We start from the raw sequence: 21783 nt of genomic DNA, 5'->3' as shown, positions 1-21783 counted from the left end.
ACATGTTCACACATAAATGTTCAGTTACTCTTCCACTCAGGCATGTCCAGACCCAGCCATGGAGCCAAGCATGGCCTATGGAATGATTTAAAACAGCCCGTGGTTTGTTTTTGAAAATATACTATGTGTGGCCTGCACACAATATTGGTTATTCAAGTAAGATCACATTGCATTTTTTCTGTTCACCTCACAATGGCAGGACTATCATACAGTTTAATATCTGTCAGGATGAACTAATGTGTTTTCATAAACAGAAAGTAAACAAGCAACTTAACAGCAAACATTTCCAGCTAGGTAGCAGACATGGCCGCTGCAAATAAGCCGTCGCTTTCAGAAGCAGTGCAAAGTAGAATACTTTTTGATCAAAAGATGATACAGTTGCTTTTGTATGTTTTGTTTTGTTTTGTTAATCTGTTTGATATGAGAAGCAGCTGACCCCCATTTATTCATTCAGAAAAGTTTGGACACCCCTACACCATATTGAGAAACAGAGTCATCAGAATGCGCTATAAAGATCACTGCTCAATTGTAGCTTTTTTAGCAGGCTGCTGATTGGCCAACATCTTCTTTGCGTGACTTTAGGGTTACAGTTATATCACCACTTGTTGCTTTGGCTTGCTCTTGATAGCGCTTCGATTGTGTTTTTGCGTTTTCATTTTGACATAAGTTTTGTCATAACAGTGTGGACGGGAATTTTCTTGAGAACGAAGGAGGGAAAAACCCGTCCACAAAAATACCCGTGTCCATGTGAACTAGGCCTCAGCTGGAGCTCAGCAAAAGCATGCTATATATACTGTGTGCAGGGATCTCAAATTAAAAACTGAGCTTTATAGGGACATGATGTACAGACATGCATACATTGTCTCTCTTTCATGTAATGCAAACATCAGCCAATTAAAACGCTTAACTGCAGGGGTTTTTTGTTGTAGCATGGATTATATTTGTGTGTAAACGCATACGACATACTATGAAGTTAACACACACGCCCCCACTCCGCCCAAGAACACACGCATGCACACACACCACATCACACAGTTCCCCCTTGCTCTCTTCTTATTAGGGACTGCGGTTCAAGTTCGACCCCAAACGAGCACCATGACATGCTTCTTTGTTTCTCTGCCCCCCTTCTTCCTCATGATCGCTGACGTGGAGAAACTCAACAATCGCTCACTTTTTTCTCCTCTTCCCAAAACAGTACAATTGTTTTTTGTTTCTGTCGTCTTCCTTTGCTGCTGTTGTTGTTGTTGCTGTGAACCAGAGACTCAAGACAATGGTACATTCAGAAAAAGGCCCTGTGAGTGTATCTTCTTGTACGAGACGCAGACGATGTGGTCCAGACAAAAGAGTGGTTCCTGTGTTGCTGCGGCGGAGATTGAATACATCTGGATGACCTCTTTTAAAGGCTTTGTCTTAACCCTAACTGACTGTTTGTTGTTTGTTTGTGTATTTGCTAAATCTTTTCAGAGCACCCTTCTGTCCTGAAATGACTTTCACTCATAGTCTGGGGATTAAATATAGCACTTTGACTGTAGCTGCTGAGGTAACAAAGTGTTAATCATCTACTTTCCCATACAGTCTGGGCTGAGTCAGACGCAGAGTTCCAGTCACCTGTTTCTCATACCTTTAGGCTAACACTTCCTCTGTTTTGCACCAGAAGTTCCTGTCAACATTATTGTTTTTCCACACAGACTTGTGTAGTAGATGACATCTTCATTTGGAATCCATCAGTGGGCAGGGCCGATCACAGAGCAGTGTTTGTCTATTGTATTGTTCCCCTGGTTGCCAACACGTCTGGCTTTCCAGTGGGCATTGTTAGTGGCTGTGACTCAAATGAACACTCAACACAGTGTTGTTTTAAAAAGCATTACAGTATGTGAGCGTTGCACTTTACAATGCCTGATGTGGTTAATGGTTTAATCTACTGTAGCTTGGGCTTTGTACTCATGTTCTGTGGCTTTTTTTGTCTGGTTGGATCAGCATCTATTTTAACCACTTCAGAGGTGGTGAAATCAGTCTCTGGCTTTGAATCTTGATTCCCTTTGAATTCACTTGTTTATAGCTCTGAATTTTCTGTACTGATGTTGTTTTTCCCCTTAAGCGGCAGCCTTGAAAAATGAAGCCAACGCTTTAGTGCCAAAAACGGCAGTTCCTCTAATGGCCTCTTGAGGGTGGCTCCAAAAGCGAGTCAATCCCCACAGACACCCATGTTAAAATGTCTAATTTTACAGCAGAAATAAACATGTTTACAGCCTGGTGTAAAAACAGTTTTGGTCTCATACAACTGTACAAGAGTGGGGGGTTATATAACTCGCCTTTAAATGTTAAGTTATGCATGGCCACTTTCAGTGACTGGTGGGTGCTGTCTGTTGACAAGTTGCTTCCACAGAGATAACATTGGTTAGGAGATGTAACCATGGTGTAACCCCAGATTTACAGAGTAGGCCAATACGCATAGCCGTAGCTCTCACTATTTCATTCTGTCACCTAAAAAAGTCTTGTTCAGAGTTTGGATGTACTTTAAGACCCACCCAGGAGTCGGATCTTTAGTTTTTCTAATAAGTACGTTATGTCTTTTTATTGGTTTTAAGCCTTTTTTTTTGCTAGCAAAAATTAGCATTAACATTATCACAATTAACAATAGCGGTTTGGCACAGCATCTGCAGTGATGCGGGCACTGTGCCGGACTGTCGTGGTGAAGAGTGAGCTGAGCAGGAAGGCAAAGCTTTCAATTTAAGGGTTCATCTACGTCCCAACCCTCACCTATGGTCATGAGCTCTGGGTAGTGACCGAAAGAATGAGGTCGGAGATACAAGCGGCCGAAATGAGATTCCTCAAAAGGGTGCCTGGGCTCAGCCTTAGAGATAGGGTAGGGAGTTCGGACATCCGGAGGGAGCTCGGAGTAGAGCAGCTGGTTCTTCGCGTTGAAAGGGGTCAGTTGAGGTAGTTCGGGCATCTGATCAGGATGCCTCCTGTGCGCCTCCTGTTAGAGGTGTTCTGGGCACGTCCCACTGGTAGGAGGCCCTGTGGTAGACCCAGAACATGCTGGAGGGACTACATATCTCATCTGGCCTGGGAACACCTTGGGGTCCCTAAGGAGGAGCTGGGAAGTGTTGCTGGGGAGAGGGATGTCTGGAATGCTTTGATCGGCCTGCTGCCTCGGTGACCCGACTTCGGATAAGCAGTTGAAAATGGATGGATGGATGCATCATGCTAACCAAGCTAGCAGCTAGCGTTAGGGTTAGCTACCCTCTTGTCCAAATATGGTCATGACTAGCTTCTAAACTCCAAGATGGCGACAGCCAAAATGCCAAACTCGAGGCGTTAAACAGGAGTCCACAAATCAGTGGGTAAGGTCACAGTGGCTACGTCCAGTATTTTATAGTCTATGTTCTCCCTTTAGAAATTCTAACAGATTTTCATATGCAGATCCTTATCTCTACTCTACAATCCTGCAGCGTTCAGCAGCCCAAGCTCCCACCTTCCTCCTCTCTCTACACATTGGGATTTGTGGTTTTGGGTTTGGTCCAGAATGCAACTCTGTGGTCAGCCGCTACTTAGAAAGGCTGAATGAAACGGGAGCTCAGTTTCCCTCTCCTCACAGTAGCACCTACATAACATGTCATCACATTTACACAGACAGACACACATCAGAAAACTGTGGCTCACACTCAAACATGGGAAAATCTTTGTAAAATACACTGTGGAAGAGTCTGCTCCAGAGTTATCAGGTCAGCCGAGGCTGATGCTTTGTGGAGCCTTCCCCCAGAATGAAGGTTCAGGACCGGGCGAAAGCTCCACAGAGCCTCGGGGGTACGAGGAGACAGCTCCAGTGCTCTAATGCAATATTCAAATCCAGCCTGTGTCTGATGCTGCAGCGTGCCCCGCTGCTGTAAAGCTGTCCTGTCTTATCACCGTCCACACTGAGTCACGCTACCCACGCCCCCGCTGCCTCCACAGCCTCTTGACATTCTGTGTACCGCTCGAGGCCCGCGGGGGTGAACATACATGCAGGGACATGGACGAACACACACACACGCGCGCTTTAAGACAACCATAAGTAGGCAAGCACACACTTCATACACCTACACACTCACTGGAACATGAATGTTTCAAGATGAACACTTTAATTATTACAGCCTAAATGTGTGTTAACATACAATATCCTGTTTGACCCACTTTGATGTGCAGTATTGGGTTAATGTGCATGTATATTGTCCTAATTGGAGTGACAGTGCACATAGAAACAGCTTTTTCATAATTACATTGACCTTAATTTAAAACTAACTCCCACATGAAGACTCTACTTGGTAATGGTGGAAAGTAACTACGTACATCTACACAAGTGCTGCGCTTATAGCCTGGTAAGATCATCCTGATGAAGTGAGTTCAGCATTGTGTTTCACTCTCTATACCTGTCTGGCCTCACACACTGCCACCCCAGACACTTTCCAGAAATGAAAATCCAATCACGGGGTCGGGGATATGCACTGTAGTTAACAACGTAAGCAGCCAATCAGGGACTGCATTATAGTTGATGACGTAAAATGCAAGCCCCAACTTGCAGAGCAGTCATGATGACTCTTTCCCTAGTAGAGTATGAACTTTTGGATTTATAAGATATTTATCACTGTTTTTCAAGCTGGATTTGGCTAAAGCTTTATTAACAACTGGCTCCGTTGGTGCTGAGTATTTTCTTTAATGTTCTGTTACACTGATTGGCTGAAGGAGTTAGTCTGTCAAGGTGAGTACTCCCGCCCACTGAAAGTGTTTGGGGTGACAGCGGGGACAGACTGACAGAGAGCAACACAGGATGTTGAGCTCACGTCATCAGGATGGTCGTACCAGGCTACCTTTATAATGATCAGCTTATGGCAAAATGAAATAAAATAAAGGTAGTTTAAACACATCAGCTCTGTTTCAACCACTGTATATATACAGTATATACAGTTTGTCCAGCTCAGGGCGTTGATGATGATTATTTTTCTGCAACTTTAAAATGTTTATATATTGGTCACAAGTGTTTATAAAAACTTACCTAACATTTGATGTTATGTGTTTTTATCTGTCCTTATATGGTTATTAAACTTTTAAAACTATAATTAAAATGCTGCTTACATGTTTATGCATCATCCGTTATATGCAGAATTATGTATAATACTACTGAACTCTTAATGAGTACTTTTACCTAATATTCATATCTAATATAAGTACATTTGGCTGGGAATAATTCTGTACTTTCATCAAAAGGGGCAGTATGCGAAATTCAGTGTGTAAGATATCACGGCTCTCAACATGGAGGTGGCCGAGCCAGCTAGCAGCTAACGATGCTAACTCCGTAAACAGCACTAAACAATGGCAACAGTGCAGACCGATCAAACAGTATTAACAAAGGGGGAACCAGGATGCGGGAGCTACTCCTCCCAGACGACGACGGTAAGCACAGTATGAACAAAAAGTGGTTGCGATGACTTTGTACGTGCACTAACTACTTAAACATGTACTAACATGCAAGCGCAACCAGACAGGTGTTGATCGGTTGTCTACCTGTTTTTCTCCAGTTTATGCATAGTGCACCCCTCCATGATTAGAGTTGGGAATAGGTTTGGTTCAGGTTTAGGAAGGGGGAAACACATCGATAAGGAAACAGTCTTTGACCCAACACCAGCGTACCACAACAAACCACAGAGAAGCTCAGATTACAAGAAGCTTGACTTCGTTTTCTGCTCAGGATACAATCACTCCACTAAATCTTTACACAGCAAATAGTAGGTTGCTGCTACACTAGTGCTCTGAATGTCGTACACAGAACCTTTAATGCAATTCTGAATGTGGAACTTCTGCATATAATATTGTATTATTTTCCGGTTCAACTCAGTTAAAATATTTGACTGTCTCTATTGTTTTTTTTCGGTCATCCTTGAGTCTTATTTGTATTTAATTCAAGATTGATCCAGTTCAGGTTACCAGGTGATGCCTTACACTCAGGTCTTCACTTAAACTTTCATTACATTAACATAACAAAACAACAACCTTGTGCTGCCATGATTAGATTGCCAGGGATCCAGGTGAGCTAGATTTGTCTTGGATGATAATCTGCACCTTATCTGACGTTGTACAATGAAATCACCTTAACTGCATTTAAATGAGTAATGCTGAGTTACCCGTTCTTGTTCCAGTACAGTAGCTTTTCAGAGCCCTTTTCTTTGCTGTCATCTCATCTGAAATGAGTATACATTAATGCTCCGTGGCTGCTCCCACAGAATTACTGCTCAGGAAGTATAATTCAGATGTACAGTATGGTGAGAGCTAGGAAGGATGTGGCCTCTCCTGTCCTGTCCGGTGCTGTGCTGTGCTGGCTCACTCTTCCTGCCTCTGTCTATGTACTATATAATGTACGTTTAGGCAGGGCTTATGCTTTACATTCTCTCTGACTCATAAAACAAGTCATCACATTGTAACAGTGAGACTATAAACCAGTTTAAGGCATGCCCCAGTAGGTTCCATAGCTCCCTTTTGGTACAATCGCACCATCTCCCAGAAATAGTCCGTGCATATTTTATGAGGACCTTTATTTTTGTCGTTCCCGAGCTGAAAATGGGGTGAAGACGCAGTTTTGTGGTTCTTTCTCTGCAACGGGTTGCTCCCTTTATAGACTCTATGGTCACTGTGTGTCTCTTATGTGGTTTCACTACGAGGCACAGTGGCAGTGAACTCGTCACCCTGAGCTGACACAATGGCAGCGGTTATACGACTTAAACTGAGAACTGCTGGACTGATTAAAGACGGTGACAGAGCATGGTGACATATTTAGCAAAGCAAAAGTAAATGACAGTTTACTTAAGAGTAACAGTGTTTAGATAAGTGTTTGGAAAGAAATGCACAGTACCATGACACAGTGACCTGAGGCAGTCTGTGTGTGGGTAAGACACTCACTCAGTCAGAAAAAAATATTGTATCACTATGGAAATTACAGCTTCTCTGCCCAATCAGAAAGCATCTTGTGTTTGGCAGGACAAAAACAAAATACTGCTGGGAACAGACTGAAGCCAAGTCATAACACTGCTATTTTAACGTTAGCATGTGGCAACTATACATTGTGCACAGACACACACATCTGGTGATACAAGCGACTGAAGAAATTCGAGTCAAAATGTGCTAAACTCAAAGACTGATTTCTTTTAAAGTGTTTACAATGTGAAAATGAAAATAGAAATATATATGTATAATTTTCTACAGTGTGGTTATTTACAGTCAGTGATCAGCATCCAGTCAAATTCCAGTGTGCCATCACAAGCCAATGTTTGATAAAAGTATTGCATTAAGTGTGTGGTATCATTGATTAACTGCTGTGCTTTCCGCTGTTTAGTTATTATCCAAGAGATGACGCAATGATGCAAAACTCAGAACCTACTAAAGGGTATATATATTCTTTGAAACAGCTATAACTTCTTTTAAAGCTGCACTGATCAGTGTTTTTGTATTAAAAGATGGCTGTCTGACAAGAAAAGGATTGTTTGTAGCAACGATCCAACTGAAAATCACCATGATTCTGCAGTTTGTCTTAGCATCTTTCACTTTATGGCCCACGACTTTTAGTTTACTCCCACCACTCTCATCAGTATCATTTTCAGCAGCTTAGCAACTAGCTAGTTTCATGTAGCCACACCTATTTCCACAGCTCTGTTTCAGCACTAAAGAAAAGTCTGGGATCAGTAATTATCTTTATGCTATGGGAGTAAAAAATACTCCGGTTTGTTTTTGTTTCTGTAAGACAATCACAATCATCTTGAGCAGCACTAATCCCAGTATGCAGCAACGACACACTTGCAAAACAGTGCTGGGGGTGAGCTTGTTTTGGTGGAACATTTGCACTTGAGGAGGTGAGCACTGTCATTAAAATGGCCTTGCTAAAGAAAACATCAACTGTCTCATGCCACTGAAGCCTGAAGGCGAAGCCTGACTTTAGCTCTGGAGAAGTTCACTCGACTTGTTAAAACCACCGATGATTTGCTAGCTGAATGTGACTCTTGCAGAACATTATTACGATGATATCACAGAAGCTCGTATGAAGTGGAAGGTATCGATACATTAGAGAAGTCACTGTCACTGCTACATACCGCTGCCACAGTTGAAAGATGTGGCGAATCAACACCAGCTAGCCCTGTCACAAAATGGATCAACATAGGACACAAGAGTCCTGCGAGACGGAGTCTAGGCTTTTCCCAGGTGCGTTCACAAGTTGTTTTAGTTGTTGTAGATCTTTACAACAATTAACTGCAAGAACAAATCAGGCGTGCCTTATTGCACGATCGAAATCTTGCCATTTTCAACGTGTAGGTTGTCAGCTTGGAGGTTATTGTTGTTGTTTTCTATAGCAAAGGGGATTTGGAAATGGTAACACACAGATAGCTGAAGGAAGAGAAAGTGCTGGCCGAAACAAGCGCTCAATGACAGGCTTATAGCCACAGTCTACATTCGGTGAATCAGGGAAGCAACTAGCTGGTGAACACAGTGGAATATTTGGCTACTAAAAAGCCAGAAACTTCCATCAGAAGTTGGTTTAGACCAAAACAGAGCAAAAGAAGAGTGAATGTTGGATTTATATTCAGAAGGTGAGCACAAACATGACTCCAAATGAATGCTAATGTTGCTCTGTGTCTGCTGGCGTTACTTCAAGCAGAGCACTAATGTCGCACGTGTACTGACTGATCAGCGTCCTGACCTCATCCTTACAGTAAGTCATCTGGTATTTCATATCTTTGCTAAGACTCAATGTTCATGTATGTTTATTAAGTGCAATTCGCTCTCTCAGAAGAATTCTCTGCATCCAGGCGGGAGTACACTGCACATCTTTACTGCCAAATCTAGATAGATTTGTGCTCGCTGACTTTTATTTGCCTGTTTTACTGCAGTTGTCCCATAACTATATATCCACAGGGCACTTAAAATGATGTCTCTTGAGCAAAAAAAAAAACACTTTTTGATAAACAAGCTAAAAAAGAGTAGCCTGTGGTACACACACACATACAGCAATGCTCTTAATACATCTATAATTGTTACAACCCATTTCCATCCCCTCCCCTATTAAGACATGTATACTTATTGCCTGTAAATAAAAATCACCTTTTCCTTGTTGTGTATGTATCATAATACGTATTTTGTATAGTAACCTACCCTCTGTCCTCTTTATGTATTTTTCTACTTTCGTCAACTAGTCGTACCAATCCTGAGAGCCAGGTCCATCTCAATTCCAACAGGGGAACGATCAATGCCCAGGGATGTTGAGATGAATTTGTTTAGGAACACAGTAGTGTCATTTTTCTCTGCCCCTTCTGGTATCCCAATGAATCTGAGATTATTGTGTCTGTATCGGTCTTCAGTTGTAGCCATCCTGTCCGTCAACAGCTGTATGTCAGCCTTTGTGGCTGCAGGATTAGCATTCTTGCTAGCTTGCTCATCTTCCAGCCAACAAACTCGTTCCTCCACCTCCGTAATGCGAGAGATGAGGGAGGTTAGAGTAGCTTGACTGTCGTATTTCTTTTATATCTGCAATTTCCTCCAGTACGCCAATGTTTTAATAGCTGCAGGACGTTTGCTAGCAGCTAGTCCCTCAACTTTATTAGCAGTAGAAGACAAGTGCAGTTGGGTCTGTTTGGGTGAGCGAAGTTTTCTTTGTTCCATAGTATTACAAGCAGACGAACCATTTAAATCTTCTGACATATTTTGGTTTCTATTAACCTTTACCCATAAAAATACTCTTAGCTGAGCATGTCTGAGGATAAAAAAAGAGGATATTAAGCCCAAAGTAGGAGAGAGAGCACTCCCTTATCCCTGTGTCACGTGACTCCTTCAAATTATATATTATACTATGTGCTTTATGGTATTTTCGTGGCAATGTAAGCAGCCTGGATCTACTCATTCTCCATTGTACCCTACCATTAATTATATCTCATCAACTTGTGTTGATCTTTATACTGAAATTTTATACTGTAGAATTATAGTTGCAATTTCCTTTATTGTTTCTGTTTTATAGTGCACCTGTTGGATTCTTCCCTAAATAGCACCTGATTGTTTAAAAGGTGATGATGGCAAATGAAGCACAGAGGGAATCCGGTTTGGTAATTTTTCTTTTTTGACGGAAGCTGTCAATAAAATAAGTGTTGATCTGAGTATCCTGGTGTGCACTGGAACTTTGATTTCCTTTTGGTTCACTATGGTTTTTCCTGCACTGGCAGTTTTATTCAGTTTTTGGTCATCTATAATTGTATTCATGTTGTACCCAAAAACTGGTTTTACTGCACTGTATATAGCTAGCTGCAAAATCTTAATGCAGTTATCAATGATGCACCAGATGTCCAAAATACCAATACCAATTAAAGCTACATAAACATACAATAATTAAAGTAAGATTACAGCGATATAACCAAATAGAATACACAGGTTTTATGCATTTATTAGCTTGCATTCATTTCTAAATTAGACCTCAAAACATCTGCCTATAAGTGCCTTTATTCAGTTTCACAAACTCTCTCAAACAGTCAGCTCTGCATGGACATAATTGCACAGTGAAAACAGTGCCGAGTCCAAATGACGGGTTACTCCGTTTAATAATACATGGAAGAGGAATTTCTAGCGGTGGTAAATTATACATGAAAACTGTGGTGGTGAATTACAGAGCCGCCATGTCAAGGTACATGCTGGAACATCTCCTCCTGGCCGGCTGCACCTAGCTGAGAGGATGATTTGTGTTCACGCTTGTAGACTGTGAGAGGTTGAGTCAGAACATTGTTAACCGCCAACATCTTTGTGAGTGTCGTAATGTGTGTGTGTGTGTGTGTGTGTGTGTGTTTGTGGGTGGAGTGTGGATCTGTGGAGTGTGAAGAGAGCAGCTGATAATGCCCATGGTGTCCATGTATTTAGATGAGAGCGAGAAAAGTGATGCTCCTTTTTATGTCTTACACTCTGTATGTTCATATTTATTTGTAGAGGTGCTGATATACGGCTCATATCACAGCTGACCTTGACTGGTGCAGACTGAGGTAAGCTATTCACTGTCTCCCTCTCATCCTCGGCCTTGTGGATAAAGTCATAACTCTAGCAGATGTTCACCTTCACTTTGGAATTAATAGGGCCCTCTGCAGGTTCAGTAAAAAACTGACAAATTGTGACATAAAACAAACCTGCCGAGTAAAATAATTCACGTCCACTAAGATAACCAGAGTTCTGGTGTGCTCTAAATTTTGCAGGCAGGTAAAATATTCATAGGCGGTGACATGTGAGATGGCTTACCTCTCAAGTGCTCAATCTATGCTGAATACAATGTCATGTGTGTGTACAGTGGAATACCTCCAAGCAAATTTTACCGCCTGCTTTGAAGTTCAAAGCTGGTTCCCTTCCCCTCCCTTTTCGTCTATTTTGGGTGGTGCCAGATGTGACCTGGGCAGAATCGCTGAGCGAGCGCACCTTTCATGGTAATGAGGTAAGAGTTATGGTTCGCCCCCGGAGCCAAAAGGTCTGCTTGGAACACAAAGAGAAGAACACCTTGGCAACCTCGACCTGACAGCACAGAGCAAAGTCTGGCTCTGGTGCACTGAACAGACTTTTATTAAAACAGTGTGTGTGTGAGAGGAAAACAACATGTGATGTTTCATTTTGGGTAAGGCCACATGGCTCCCATCTGAACCTGATTTACACCACTCAGATATGAAGTGCATCTTTGCTCTGGGATTCGAGCCTGTCCTCACTCAAGAAGCTGAAGTCATTATTTTAAACCACCATGACAGACAGTGAAGGCTATTTCATACAGTTGTGTATTTTGTTTCTGCCAGTGACCATCTCTAGACTCTGTTGACAGAAGCTCAAACTCAGATTTGGGCAACATAATCTTCCAAATCAAAATCCAAAACATCATGCTTTTCTTTTGTACTTTCCTCTCTACCTTCATGTTTCCTTAGTGGGTATGTGGACAGTCTTTAACCTGCTGTGTCAGGTTATATTTCCAACACGATGGCACCACCTTCAGGCAGGAAGTCGCATGTGCACTTTTTACCATAGCAAACTTGACTTTGGGGGGTGGTGCTGCTGCATCATCACAAGACAGCTTGAGTGAGTCAGATTATTTTATTTTATTTTATTTTTTTGTTTTTTGAGGCAAACCTGTCTTCTTGTCAGCATGTAGGCAGGTGTCACTATTAGGAGACCAAAGGGGAAGAAGGAGAAACAGAGGAAGGAGATGGGAGGAGGGAGAGAAGCTCGCAGTCTCACTAATGACTCTCATGCTGCAGTGGGGAGGTGGTGGGTGTTAACCCCAACAAATTAAACAGAGAAACCATGACATCACATCGACCACTTTCACTTGGTTGGTTTTGTAACTTCCTGGTAAATTCCCTTATTTCTCATTAACTGCTCCGCCCATTTCTTAATGCATTTCTCCATCTTCGTCTTGCAGTGTGAGCCGAGAACATTAACACTGACGGACGTTGACTAAAGAGGAGAGTGAGAGCAAGGCAACCCAACCCACACTTCATAGTGATTAAAGGAGCACACCCTCAGATTAACACTGCACTCAAGTAACATTGTCGGACTCACAAGGGACAGTTTAGAAAATGATCAAAACAAATGCAGTACAACCATTTCGACATATCCTTTTTCCTTGTCAAAACTTGGTGCCTACATTACCCACAATGCAACTTGATCACTGACTGATCAGATGCTACAACCCATTGCAAGAAGGAGGTTGATAATTTTGAGACTTACAATCTAAGGGCGTCCCAGTGCATCCACTTGGGAAAACATGAACACCTATAGCAAACTGTATGTTTGTATGGCTTCTGAAGCATCTACAAATGATTTATATCACTAACCACAGTGCCACTGGTGAAGAGGAACAGAGTATAAAGTAAGGCAACTGTCTTGCTTGTCATTACCTGATCAAATAATGTGCAACAGTTCAAAATTGTGAAAATGAAGCTCAGCATAAATTCAATCAGGAATACTTTCTTTATGCTGTATGCTTTATGCTTCCACCAATCAGCTGACTATGGGTGTTCCCTCTCCCGGTTAGCCAGTCAAACGTTGTCACGATCTCCTTCAGCTATTCATTTCGCTGCTGTCAAACTTTAAATCTGTTCTCCTCTCTGCTCCTGTCATTTTAGGTGGAATCGTCACACGACATTCACCTCCTGTCAACGTATCCAGAGCCCAGGACAAACTCATCAAAAGCCCACTCCTCTTCACACAGCATCTAGACTCCATAGGGGAGGATCCCTAATCTACAACATCTTCACCACCCTCCTGGAATAGATGACATCTAATTATTTGCACATGTAAATAAATATTCTTTTCTCTCAGAACGAGTCTCTCCTGATTGAAATGGGTGCCAAGCAAGATAGACCACAGCCAATAACATAAAGTTGTAGTACTTGTGTGCATTCATTTTGTTGTAGCCAGAGACGGAGATACATGTGCTCACAAAGACTTCTATCAAGCACAAATCAAGTGATTGGAAATGTAAGTGGCAGCTACTGCGTTGCTACAGTATGTTTCACAACACAAACACATAAAGTAAAAGTTGATGAATATGCCACAGTGTGTTTACTGTGTGTGCCTCCATACTGCTGTGACGTCACGTGTGTTTATGTCACAAACTTGGGCCTGTTCCATTGCACTGATCCATGTCGGAGGTCCTTTTTTATTGCAGCAAGAGATTTGGGTGTGTTATGTTAGTAATGGCTAATGTAGTTTGAAGCTGGTATCGTGCTGAGATAAGAGGCAGGCTGCAGATGTCTGGTAAGCTGACTTGAAGTCTTCAGCTCCAACCGGCACTGACAAAAATGTTAATTTCTTAGAGTTTGTGCAGCTCCCTCTGGAGTATAAGACTATTTTATACAAGTTTTTTCCCCCCGCATATGTAATCGTCTCCAAGACCTGTAAAGAGACTTTGATGTGTAAAATCGGTTTCCCTTTAAGTCTCATATGACCGCTGACAGCTGTGGCCAGAGCCATTATGGTCTGAGAGTGTATGTCCATTCCATTCTCATGACCACAATATCTCAAGAACGCCTTGAGGGAATTTCTTCAAATTTGGCACAGTCGTCCACTTGGACTCAACAATGAACTGATTAGGATTTGCTGGTCAAAGGTGAAGGTCACTGTGACCTCACGAAACCCGTTTTTTTTTTTTTTTTTACATAACTCAAGAATTCATATGCTTATTATGGCAAAAAATTTACATAAATGTCTAACAAACTAAAATGAAGTGATGACATTTTATCTCCAAAAGGACAAAGGTCAACTTCACTGTGACATCATAATATTTTCTGGCCACTAATAAACATCATAGACAAAGTAAATGATGACACTAATTTTGGTTGCCTACATTGTAACTGTGCTGTTTATATAGATCTTCTGTGCTGCTGGGGGGAAGATGTTTGTGAAGCATCAACAGTTTGCCAAAAAATACACTCAATACCTTTAATTATATTCCACAAAGTCTTTACTGCATTTCTATATGAGTCTAGACAGATATGGATTTAAACTGCAACTTGACTGGTAGCGGAGGCGTACAACCACAAGGTGGTAATTCTAGTTAGTGTTACTCTGGCAGATAAGAGACAGGCCCACATGATTCTGCACAGACATATTTCAAGAGAAGAAAATGCCTCCTGCTGTATGTGGCTTTTTTCAATGCTCTACACTATGACAACTCATTGTCATTTGATAATGATTGCCTACGGCATGCTGCCAGCTACAGTAAGCTACTGCAAACATTTACGTTCCACTGGTCATGTTGATTCTGAGCAGCCACCAGATTACACCAGAGACATTATGTGGATGACTGTCTGACCCGTCACATGCCATGACCACATGGCCATAATTATGAAAATATACCTTTGCCTTAATCTAAGATGATGGGGAATTATACCCTACGGACACCAGTGGTCTGCGGGAGCTATTGTACACTTATTAAGCATGATGTGATCTGGCATTAGTTAGAGCAGTGATATTTGCAATGGCTGACAGGAAATGGGGGTGAAGAGTTTTGGAGCATGGAGGAGAGAAAGAGAGAGTTGGACATTATCCAGATGCTTCAGCTCCATGTCAGAAGTAACTGTTTGCCCAGCGAATCCTCAAAATAACCACCTCTGCCACAGGGTGCGCTGAGTGCATTTAAAACTGTCAAAATATTTTGCATCTCTTCCCCCCTGCTGACAGACATGCTGTCAGAGCCCGTCATCATTTACAGAGCTTATACCAGGTGGCGTCATGGCAATACCAGATTTGTTTTTTCAGGTTTTATCCTGGATTTCTGCTGGGTCATCTTCACAAATCCACGAGGCGACAGCTCTGGAGTCTGTGGCCAGCCTCTAATGAGAAGCCATGCTGATACAGTGCAGCCATGAGCACATCAGCGGTGCCGGCAGTTTCTCAGCAGGGGAGTGAAAAAAGGAGTTTGTAGATAAACTGTAAATTTGGTGTGATTTATTTATTTAATTGGCCCCTTGGTTACCATATGTAAAGTAGGTTTTGTTGTCTAATTTTGCCTGATGCCACCTGCACTGTATGTGTTGTTTTATTCTGGAAATTGTAATTCTGTACAAGTCACTTTTTCCAAAAGAAACAAACAAAAGACAAACAAACAAAGAATAAGAAGACAAAGCTTGTAAATTGCCTTGTTTTTAAATCCCATGAAAATGGTAAAAATTACAGCCAGCTTTTGTTTCTGTAGGTTTGAATGCCGCCTGGCAATAATTGACTTGTTTTGTTCCACATTGCGTGGTTTGTGGGAGAAGACACAGTGACTAACTTCATGCAGATAAAGGCAGAAAATAGAAACTTCAAAGCAGATATATAAACCCATGCGGGGTCAGGGTGAGCTGGTGAAGTTTTATGATCTGAAATTGTATAATTGCACAGCTCAGATTTCTATCACTGAGACCGGACTTTCTTTAGCTTCAGGAATATGAAAGAAAGTCTCCCAAAGCAAATAAACTCTGAACAAGAGGCTTGGTCACTACACTTCAATAAAACTGTTTGTGCCTGATCTTGGATGAAAACAGAGCTTTCAACATGCAACTGCTTGTTCTTCAGGCTGGGGATTTATTTTTGCAGAGTACAATTTATCTTTGATCAAATCTGAACCTCTGGCTTCAGCTGTAGGGTGCCAAAAGTCCTTGACCTCAGCATTGAACCCATAGGGATTCTGGTTCATGTGGCCTTGAAGCACATATTCTGTTTTGCTATAAGTAGTCCCAGCACAAACACGATAGGCCAGGCATGTGTTTAGCTCTGTCCTCCTGAGTAATTTCCCTCATATCCGCTAACCACAGCACCATGCCTCCTATTATTTTCTCCAGGGTTTTGATGACGTTTGGAATCGTGTTGTAGAAATCTGGGCTCTTGCAGCAAAGCTCTTGGCATCATAACTTTACCACAACAGAGTAGAGGGAGGTAGATGTAAGTTATGCATTGACGTGCTCCAACATAGACCTTACTGAGGTTACTACCTGTTTTGTACAGGGAGAAATTTACAAATGGGGTTGTAAAGTCATGCTAGGTATATGCTGTACATTATGTTCTATACAATAGCAATAAGTACAGCAGTAACCCTACTTAAAAATACACTGACATTAAAGAGGAAGCAACTTCTAAATAGTTGTTCTGCGAAAGAAAGGAAGAGACCTTTGACATTCATAAGAGACCGTTATCTTAAAAAGAGAAGGAAACACAAGCACGATAGACACGCATGCCAAGAGACACACAATAGCGTAATTAACTGGCAAGATAAATGTGATAGTAGCCACACCAAAATAACTAACATGCACAAGTAGAGATAACAGATTCCTCCACTGAAGCAGTGCAAACTGCTGCAGATTCTGCACTGCAGACATACTGAGTGATACATCTCAGACAAGACAGGTACTGAACCCGGAGGCGTACTGCCGCTATTACCATGAACATAGCCACCAGGTTTATAGGCCCATCACCTTATTTCTGTGGGTCAGCAGAATGGCTAACCTGGCCTGCCTACATGGAAAGTGTTGCAGTGTCATTTGTCATTTGCTGAGCACACAGGAACAAGAACAAAAGTTCAAAGACACCTTAACAGACTCACTTTAACAGAGTCAGTGCCCTGTTAAAAGTGAAAAACAAAAAACAAATAAAAAGACAGCATCGCTTCTTATCACGTAAGAAGAACTGGCTGTTGAAGACTAATTCCATACTGTGTAAAAACCCTAAGCACGTTTTGAGTGTGTGCTGAATAAACACTGGGAAAATAACAAAATGAAGTGTATCTGAACCAAACAGCATGCACACAAAACTTCTGTCCAACAAGACAGTGCAAAGGAAATGGATGCACCACTCACAGCTGAATGAAATGGAACATCTTGACTTTGCATAGCAGGAAAAGCACAGCTGTTCCTAATAACATCAACAATGGTTCTGTTCTGTTCCAGTTTTCCAGTGAGTCATGACTGTGTGACTGTGAGCTAACATGCACAATACTAGGACTCTGACGCTGAGGCAGTTAAATGATACCTGGGCTTTTCCTTCTGTGATGTGTCAAAATGTCCTCGGTAAAAGCTGAAAACTGTGACAGTGCCAAGAGGACCTTGGAACACAATATATAAGTATTGAGTCAATAGAAAAACATTTTTCTTTCTCTTTGTGAAGTTTGCATTGTCATTCTGAAGTTGTAGTTTGACTCCTATATTAAACATAGTGTATCATTTCCTGCTCTGTTATTACATAAATCAAGAAGGTGTATTGATTTCTTCTATACTAATGCAAAAACAGTATACTTTATATCCTCCTGAGACCCTGTGTCTTCATATGAGGACATCACATTTTGGGTTTACTTGACCTTATACTTCATTCTACTTAACTTAGACCTGTTGTCCTCATTTGTGGACACATTTTTGTGCCATCTAGTGGTAGTAAGAGCACAATACACTAATCCATGTAAAAAGACGGCAGCCATTTCTGCTAAGTCAGTCTGCACAGTGGTGTAGTGGTAATTGATGAGGTGGGTGTACTACTAGGTGGATAGGTAGGTTACTGATGAGGAAGGGGGCATACTCTCATATATATTACAATGGCTTTTTAGCTGATAAGTGGGTATACTGTAACTGGATAGAAAAAGAAGTGGGTATACCCCGTATACCTGAGTATACCCTCCACTGCACCACTGAGTCTGCAGCTGATCCCGACACAAAAGTGGACAAGGTCCAAAACCTGATCACATTTTATGTTTGAAACTTGTTTATTTATGATTTATGATTAATGATGTTTGTAGTTTGATATGGCAACAAATTTGACCAATTTTAGCAACTGTAACAACAAAAAAAGTGCTTGAAGATATTGGGACTTTACTATTGTCTCGTTTCAGGACATTGGAACATAATTATCACTGACAATTAGGGATAGACCGATATGGATTTTTTAGGGCCGATGCCGATACCGATTTTTTTCCATCACCCTTAGCCGATGACCGATTATGGACTGCCGATTTTCTTGAGCCGATATTTGGGGCCGATACTGTTTAACAGTTAGAGGCTTTGAAAGTTTAAAACTTACCGTTGTCCTGAAGCAGCTTCCAGGGCTGCTTTCACCACTCTACCAGTGGGGGAGGGGTAACGCTGCATGTGCGCTGCAGGGTCTTCCAGCAACACAGAGCTGCCCGTGGATGCCTGTCTGTAAATCATGCCAGGGAAAAATAAATCCGCGAACCCACGCGCGTATCGGCTGATGCCGATACAAGTAAAAAACTCAAATATCGGCCCGGTATATCGGCCGGCCGATGTATCGGTCTATCCTTACTGACAATGTTTTGTTCTTTTATACTTACCGGTTCCTACTAGTCTCGCCACCAGACAATCAGAGATCTCCGCCTTCTGATAGTCTGGGGACACTCCTTTCTAAAGTGTGTTTAACACACCGGCGAAAACAGCCGGCAACAAAGCAAAGCCTCTTGCATTTTTGAAAAGGACACGCCTTCTCGGAAATGTGTGCTCCCCCTTTTTTCGTCCGCAAGGAAACAAACACACAGAGAGCTTGAAAATGGATGCCAAGAGATTAAACTCCATTTTATCAAACGTGTGCTCATCCGTGAAGAAAATATTTTTTCCAGCAGATGTCTTAGTTACAACATGATTGAGTTAACTGGAGTAGTTTCATGTCGTATCCGACAACGGGAGGCTTTTAACAGATGACGTCCTGATGTTAGCTTTGCTGCTGCTGTTAGCTGTCCCTGTCAGCTGCAGCCACTGATGCTTTCTAGACATCATGATTTCCCAAAACTGAATAAATACCACACATAGCAACACAAAACTGCTTTGCTAGCTCAATCATGTTGTAACTAAGATATCCGCCGGAAAAGATATTATGACCTATTACAGACACCGCTAACGTCTAACAGGGCTAACAGGGCTAACGGATTAGTCTAAACAGTGATACAGTGATGTGAAAAATGTGATACGTAGGCTATATATATAGCTAAAAGCTCTGCTGGTTTTCTACCCGGACTAGTCCGGCCAGACGGATGAGTTATGGCCTTGTAAAAGATTATGTTTGTTTCTTTTAGTTGGTGAGAATGTGTCGCCGCAAACGTGACAAACATCCACTAACTTTGACAGAGTTTTCTGCGAGCACGGGTGAGCCATTTTGTACCGCTACACGTGTTTCTAGTCGGACTATGTTTACAAGCACAAGAGTTCAGCGAGCCACCGAAGGACCGCCCTGCAGATTTACTACTGGTTCTGCAACGTAGGGAATTTTTTTAAACTCTGAAATTGTATCCACCCATCTAAACACAAAATCAGGGAGAAAGTCATCAGTCTTTAGTTAAGCAAAGCGTCTAAATACTGACTTGTGAGTCTAGGTTCCTACTGATCCCAAATAGCTAGGAGAAATGTATACCAAACAAAAGCTCAGGTTGAAGATGACTATGTTGGTCATACTGTATACAGTTATGGCTGTCTACACCCATCAAAAGACGACGGTGCAGGGGTATCTGATGTTTCCCCTGATAAACATGCAGTATCTTATTGTATCTTAGTGCAGTGGAAACAATTTAGCCCAACAGCAATAGGAGGCTGTAAAACATAAAGCACCTTACGGTCATAAAGAGTGATAAAGACATAGACCGAGACAGAAATGACTAATGGCATAGACAGTTTGCCGCCTGAACTCTGTGACGCTGTGTAAATTTGTGTGTGTTTTGCAGGACACTGTTATCAACACTGACCATACCTTATTAATGCTGCACCCCAGGTCATTCTGACGGACTAGACATTATCTAATTCATGTGTGTTTAGCCGTTTTGCCTCAGAACAATTATCCCTTTAGTCTTCTCATCACCGGCCAATCTCTCGTCTAAAAGTCTAGAAATCAGCTATTTGAGCACAAAACTATAATCAAGCTATGTGTCTCTTCATTTCTGGTCTTAGTGGCCTGATCGTTGGTGACTCAAAGCGGTTTAGAATACATAGGTGGAGACATTTCTCAACAGTAATTACTGTCATTTCACATTAAATTACAGAAGAGACAAATGGGTTGTTTGAATTATCAAAAATCAATAATGGAAGCTGGCTGTGCATAGGCTGGTGTATTTTCTATGGCTTTCATTGTTAGTTAATCTGCCATATATTTTCTTGATTAATCACTGATGCAACCCAAAGGTATTTCATTTACTATGATACGTGATAAAAAAACAGCAAATCCACACGTTTCAGAAGCAGAAACCAGCAAATGTTTGGCATTTTTGCTTGACAAATAACATCATGAATTAACTGTCTTTACAACAACTGAGCATTTACTCAAGTAACTATTGCAGCTCAACAGCAGGGTTGCCCTTGCGTTTGCTCAGGGTCAACATTACTGTTTTAATAAGACTGTAGCATTAAACACAAGCAGGCATTTTAAAACAACACACCTGCTTCAAAGGGATTTTATCAGGAAGGTGTGCTTGGAAATTCACGGTTATGTTGAGTCATAATTTTGAACTTGCAATGCAAGTACTTTCCAAGGCCACTCCCACAGATACACAGAGGGAACAAAAGACAAACTGTAAACTCCTTCATATGACTATATCTGGATATAAGCATCTTGGTTCAATACATACATAGTTGTAGATTTGGGGGATGACACGGGGCACATGTCACCCTTTAAATTTAGAACGTGTGCATTTGTCTCCCATGGAAAAAAAACATGAAAGTAGCATTCAGTCATTCATTTTCTCTAACTGCTTATCCTGTCAGGGGTCGCGGCGGGGCTGGAGCCTATCCCACCTGACATTGGGTGGGAGGCAGGGTACACCCTGGACTCGTCGCCAGACTATTGCAGGGCTGATAGTAGCAGAGAACTTTTATTTTGGCAAAATTAAAGACAAAATGTACAAACCGGTGCATAAAAATGTGGCAGAGGAAACTCCCCATTTCATATGCCCCTACGTGTTGAAATGACACTTCCGCCCTTGGTTCATTACAGCATGCATGTACGCCGCAATATATTGAACTTGCTTTATGTGCCCTGGTTGGTAGCCAAAACTGACACCTGACCTCTAAGGCAAACATAATGTCCCTGAAGGATATTAATACCCAGTTTTCTATTCCTGTTAAAGTCAATTTCTGTAAATGTATGCACCCCCACTCCTCAGACAGCCATTGAGAATATTACTGCTCATAATGCTCAGTCACATCAGGCCTAATAAGTATTCAGATCATGGAGCAAAATCTGGTGTCCTCAAGTATAATTTCCATCATCTGAGATTAAGGCAGGGCACAT

Source organism: Epinephelus lanceolatus, chromosome 10 (assembly GCF_041903045.1).
Source record: "Epinephelus lanceolatus isolate andai-2023 chromosome 10, ASM4190304v1, whole genome shotgun sequence".
Taxonomy (NCBI): domain Eukaryota; kingdom Metazoa; phylum Chordata; class Actinopteri; order Perciformes; family Serranidae; genus Epinephelus; species Epinephelus lanceolatus.
This window is presented reverse-complemented; position numbering follows the sequence as displayed.